The sequence below is a fragment of the Octodon degus genome, unplaced genomic scaffold (assembly GCF_000260255.1).
Source record: "Octodon degus isolate 3935 unplaced genomic scaffold, OctDeg1.0 scaffold00255, whole genome shotgun sequence".
Classification (NCBI taxonomy): domain Eukaryota; kingdom Metazoa; phylum Chordata; class Mammalia; order Rodentia; family Octodontidae; genus Octodon; species Octodon degus.
In genome coordinates this window covers 2072523-2079042 of record NW_004524831.1, presented here as the reverse complement: position 1 = coordinate 2079042, position 6520 = coordinate 2072523, and the positions used below count along the sequence as shown (strand labels likewise).

Genomic DNA, 6520 nt, shown 5'->3' with positions numbered 1-6520 from the left:
AAGTGCTGATCATTTATTTGCCATTCCAGTATTTATCTTATGTTTTACTCTTAGTACTTCACTGCTATCATGAAAACTTCTTCTTAGTTCAATTGTTTTGAAACACTTAATTTTTAATTAATTAGTATTTAATTTTCTGAATATTGCTTAATCTTAATTTTTGTCCTAAGATTTATACTATATCTTTAACTTACAATTTATTTAAAAGGCATTGTATGATATCTTCTCCTAGTATTAGAAACTTTAAAAAGTATATTTCCATTTCCTGTTGACTTTATATTACTTCTTTCCTGTCTTTTATACATACATACACACACATATTTATAAAAAAAAATACATGTATAACCCAACAAAAGATTGGTACTGTTTCATAGAAATCTTCAATGACCTTTAAATAAGGGTTCATCTAATATATTTTACATAGTCCTGCATAACTATCATATTGAGAGCTCTTTATTGTTTATGCACCCTGGAGCATACTGCAACTTCTGTTGCCTTTTGAATTATGCTCTTTGTTATTTCCTATATGCTACTTCTGCAGGTATTAAAATATTTCAAGTTTGTAAAACTAGAAAATCTTACTTTTATTTTTCAAAGGTATATTTGCTAAGTATCCAATTCAAAGAGTACAGATCTTTGTTTTCTTTCAGTCCTTTAATTAGCCTAGTTTCTTACACACTTGATTCTTTTTTTCTTTCTAATGTGGAATAAGATGGTATTTGATTTTGTTCTTCCATAGCTAATTTTTTTCTGTATATGTTTAATGATATTTTCTTTACCATAAGTTTTGGACAATTTCATTTTTGTTTATCTTGGTATAATTTTTTTTTAAATTTCTTGTGTAAAAAGGCTCATTTTTCTCGGAAATGAGGTATTATAAGTTGAACTAAGTTCAGAAACTTTAAATCTTTAAATATTTATTGTCTATTCTTTCTATTTTGAGAATTCTAATTATATGAACATAAGTTTCTTGGTTTTGACACAGTGAACTATTATGACTGATCTGTAAATTCTTTCTTCATTTTTATTTTGGACAATGTTTATTATTATATTCATTTACATTTGTAAATAATTTATTTTCAATTTGCAACCTATTAAAAAATTAAAATAAGAATAAAAGAAGTTCTTAAAAAAAAAAAGAACAGGTACATGTCTGTAACTGCCTGCTCCCCCTCCAACTTCACTGTCCCATTGTGCAACTGTGGCCATATTAAAGGACAAGAAATATGACAGGGAGACATGCCTTACTTCAGTGCAAATGCCCCACAGCCACTATTTATGCTCCCTAGATACCTAGGGGAATCATATGTGATCTGAGCCATTATACTGGCTAATTTCAACTCAGGAACATGAGAACAAAGAATTAGAAGAAAACATTTACTTAGGAGTTTGACCACAGGACAGGGGACGAACAGGATCATGTGCTGGATGACATATGTCCTTCTCAGCCTCTCCAGTGTTCAGGAGGCTCTGAGAACACCCTGCCCTCTGTTAGTTTCTGAAAGTAACTTACTTCTGCTAATTGCTGGTTTTCAGATCTCTTTATATTTAGCTTATTCATTGCAGGAGTCCTGACATTTTATATGGAGTCCTTTTGTATTTTCGCACTCACTGTAAGCCTTCTTTTAGCCAGTTTCTGTCTACTGTTTCCCCTTTTTTTGTTTGATATGTAAGATTGGGCAAGTGAGGGAAGAGTACAGAGGAGAAGGGTATTCAGTTTGATTCAGGAAGGTCATCAAGGATTCCCCAGGGTCAGTCCTTTCAAACAACACACAAAATACTCTTTGAATAGAAAAATGAGCAGAACAAAGATGATTCTAATGCCACCAAGAATCCAAATGTAAAGGTAGATTTCAGAGAATCAATGTTTAGGATTTAGTTCACAGGCAATATCATGGAGATAACACAGTGCGAAGTTAAACATCTCCACTTGAAGTCTATGAAGATGGACCTCATGCCAATCCTGGGGATCAGTAATATGTCCATCCATACTTTTGTGAAAGGCACCCTGGAGAAGATATTGAGACTCCTCCCATCAAGGAGCTGTGAAATCAGCTCAGGACAGATCCACAACACTGCTCTCAGCACACCTTAGAAAGAAGTGAGAAATGGAAGCTCTTTTAAAACCCAACATGGGGTCAGGGAGATGGCTCAGTGGAATAAGCGCTTCCCTGGCAAGTGCAAGGGCCTGTGTTCAATCCCCGGTTCTGCCAAAAAAATAAAAAATAAAAAAATAAAACCCAACAAAACTCATTCTGTCTATCTCTCTCTGTCTCTCTCTCTCTCTGTCTCTCTCTCTCATTTGTTCTTGTTCATTGATCACAATAAGAAATCTTAATCTGTGCTGTTTGTTCATATCAGCACTTTTTAAGTAGCACAGACATAAAATCTGCCATGTCGTTCAGTATGCTCATGAATACATCAGTAACTGTGGTGCCTATTTCAGCAGGCTTGAGAAATATTTGTGATCATACAAGAAAATATGCATTATACTGAAAGAAACTGTATTATGAAATATTGTGTTAAACCTAGACAGAGGAACCCATTCTCACTTAGAAGCAGAATCTAAAATTTTCATTCCAGGGGCTGGATTCTGGGAATAGTAAAATGTCCACCAAAGGATGGAACATTCCTTAGATTAGAGAGATAAGGCATGGTGACACAGCCATATAATTCTGCCCATTATGAGGGCAAAGCAGAAAGTCACATACATTGAAGTTCACCCTTATCAACCTGGTGAGTTAAAGTTGATCCTAAGAGTTGGGTCTAAAATTTGAAACACAGGGGCTGGCCAGATAGCTCAGTGGAATAAAACACATGCTTAGGTGGATTCAGGGACTGGTGATCGAATGCTGCATGCTGTGCCAGCCAGCAACCAGGGAGAATTGAGACGATGATTAAGAATTGGCTTGGTGGTGCATGAAAGTAATCCCAGTGCTTGAGAGCCTGAAAACACAAAGAACAATATGACTCTCAACTGTGCAGTGACATCCTGAAGACCCTGTGCTAATTATATAAAATAAAAAAATAAATACATAAATAAATAATTTAAATTAAAAAATGTGGAGCACTCCTAAATGACAGCAAAAAATAAGAATGTAGATGCATTGTGGTTAACAGGTGGGTGTTCAAGCTGAATTTTAGAGACATTATTGCTGTGTGGAAGCTGCCCACCATACATACTTGACTAAAAAAGACAATTATAATGAGATAACTATTTTGAATACAAAAATGACTCAGAACAAAGGGCTGGACTCTCAGTCTGAAAGACAAAACACAGATGGCCTCTATCTCTCCAGAAATGATTAGAAACTTCTCTGTGAGGTAATAAAAAAAAGAAATATTCCTTATTTCCAGTTTCTACTGGATCTGGTCAATGGCATGTGGATCACTGGATATCTCAGAGGAGGAGGCAGGTGAACATCTCTTGACAATAATAATGAGAATAAAGCAAGCCGTCAAGCAGTATGGAGAGATCTAGAGGACAGAGATCAGTGAGAGAGAGAAACAGAGGAACTTGTGCAAAGGTATCCTGAAGCTTCACGCCAGAGCCCGTGTGGAAGGAGGAATAAGAATGAGCACAAGGAAGGAGAAAAATGTGGAGGAAGCTGATGCTGGCACAGGAAGTTGGGGTCATCATTGCCCTGCATCCACCACTCCTCTGAATTCAATTCTGCCTTATCAAAAATTTAGCTGCAAGTAGAATTCAGGATAAGAGGTTCTTTTCTGTAGCACTTAAAGATCAGATAGAGCCTAAGATTAGTCCCTGGTTGATATAGGAAGTAGAGCCTAAGATTAGTCCCTGGTTGATATAGGAAGTGTGTGTCCAATATGTAAATTTATTCTCCAACTTGAGATACAAAATTTCCTCATGGATTGTGGCAGCTCACAGCTACATCCTCATACTGGCTTGAGGTCTCATGGGAAGGCAGGATGTGACCTGGAAGATGAGATTGCTGTGCCTTCTCCTGTACCTGGTGATGGGTCCCCAGGGTGAGTGTCCCCAAATTAAGACCTATGTCCTTGTGAAGATTTTGAAAGCAGGAGACTGACAGGAAGATATTATTGTCCCCAGGTGTCCTGTCTCAGGTGCAGCTGCAGGAGTCCGGACCTGGCCTGATGAAGCCCTCACCACCTGCTCAGTCTCAGGTTTCTCCATCACAGCCAATGCTTATGGGTGGAACTGGATCCATCAGCCCCCAGGAAAAGGCCCAGAGTGCATGGGGTACATTAATTACAATGGTGGCACTGGCTCCAGCCCGTTCCTCAAGAGCCGCATCTCCATCTCCAGAGACACAGACATGAACCAATTCTCCCTGCAGCTGAGCTCTCCCACTGCAGACGACACAGCCATGTATTACTGTGCAAGATGCACAGTGATTTGATACAATTTTGCTTCAAAACATAAACCCGGCTGCATGGAAATTCAGGACCAGCAGGTGGCGATCAGCACACGCTGCTCCATTTAACCAAGTTCACAGAGCTGTGGTAAAAGCCTGGAGAGTTTCATGTCCAGGTAATTGGCATACCCTTCCCTAGACCTGGTATGGACATTCCAGTATTTGTTATTTCTCTGGTGCTACAGTGTTATGCATTCAAGAAATAAGGCTTTGTTTCTTCACTTATTTCATTATTGATTGCACATGAGATTGTCATTGAAACCATTGTTTACAGTTTAACTGACCACACAGTCTTTTGAATTTTGATGTGTAGAAACATTTAACCATGAAAATGATTTTTCTATTCACTGCTGATTTGTCTTCAACGTCCAGAAAAATATGCATGAATTCTTAGTTTGAAAGTCTTTTCCCAGTTCCTGTTTACAAGAAGCCCTTTAGTATGAATGCCTAGACATCTTTGTCTGTGTTGATCTGAAGGTCCAGCTGTTATTGAAGACAATTCATTCCCCACCGTTTGTGGTGTAGAGAAATGCCTTAGAGAACCTGGGTAGATTCTGCCATGGAGGGGCTACTCTCAGAGTCTCCTATTCAGAACCCATCAATGTTGTCCCACATCTTGCAATCAGAGAACACTCCTGAGCATATATTTATCTGGATCTAGATGTCAATAGAGCTGAGACTCAGAAACTCTGAAACAATGCCTTAAACATCATGTCTGCATTCTAAAGTGAAGTTTTACATTTACATTGTTTTCAATTTAATTTGAACATCTACAAAAGCTGGTTTGAGCCTAATAGGAAGCAATATTGTCCACTTTTTTCTCATCTGATAGTTGGTCTGGGAACAGTGAATGGTGTGACCCTGAGTCCAGGAAAGAAGATGGTCAAAGCTAACTAAAAAGCAGGGATAAAGTCAAGCTCTGCCCAAATGGAACTTGAACATCAGCTCATTCTGTTCTCCCCTAACACAATCAGCACAACGCTGAGTCAGCATTGCCTGTGAGTAACGAACTTTGCATTTCATTCTGATAAAGAGACAGAACCTTGGGTGACAAGGATTGGGACCATTGAAAATGTTGTAGAATCGTGTAACTCAATGGTATACAAAATTTTCTAATCTAGGGGTTTATGGGGCCACATAGGAAAGTGATCAATGATATAGAATGTGCCTAAGGAGTCACATGGAGAGAAATCATTCTCTCAAGCTTTCACAGAGGGCAAATTGGTCAAGCAATGGCTATGATTCATCCACATGGCTTACCCTGGCAAAAGATCTACAAACTGTGGTACAGAGTTTCAGGGTAAATCCTGAGGGGATTTGACTGACATTGACAGATACAAATGTTATACTTTTTGCCATATAGGTCTTGCATTATCTGGGTCTTAAACATCCAGCAGAGAAGTATAAAAATGAGGTACAAAAACTAAAGCCACATTAACATTCTCAACTGTAAAAGGCTCAAGGCAATAACTTCTGACATTGCCAATCCTATGGCTAACCCACTACTATTATGAACTACTGGACTATATTGAATTTCTTTGCTGAATTCATGCACCTACAATATAGGAATGGCAATGGAATTCCCATTTCTCACAAAACTAAACAAAAAAGGGTGATATAAATGCAGGACCAATTTGTAATATATATATATATATATATATATATATATATATATTTAGCATATTGTCTTAGTTACTCTTCTCTCATTGCTGGGACAAATACCGAACACCCAAAATGAAGGAAGGAAATGTTTATTTAGCTCACAGTTACTGGAGGTTTCAGTCCATATTCAGCTGGCTCCAAGGCAGAGGGGCACAGGGCAGAGAACAGCACTTCATGGTGGTTGAACAGCAGCAGCAACAACAAGAAGGAGCAATGGCTACTAAGACCCATAATCCCAGCCTTGGATCACACATAATCCCAGTGGATCATGAGTTAATCACAAACTCTAGAAGTCCCTGCCTCATGACTGCATGAGGCTTTGGGGGGACAACAAGGCACAAACCATAACAGATATATACTTAGTTTCTCTTAGTTCAATGAGAAGAAAGTTTTGAAGTAACAGTGTCAAGACAAGGTATCATGTCTGTATCTTATACTATGAATAAATACTACAAAGA

At 38.1% G+C, this 6520-nt stretch overlaps 1 pseudogene; it reads left to right on the top strand.

The window, feature by feature from the left end:
* The first annotated feature begins 3947 nt into the window (after positions 1-3947).
* Positions 3948-4385, top strand: LOC101581643 (annotated as a pseudogene).
* The last annotated feature ends 2135 nt before the right edge of the window (positions 4386-6520 follow it).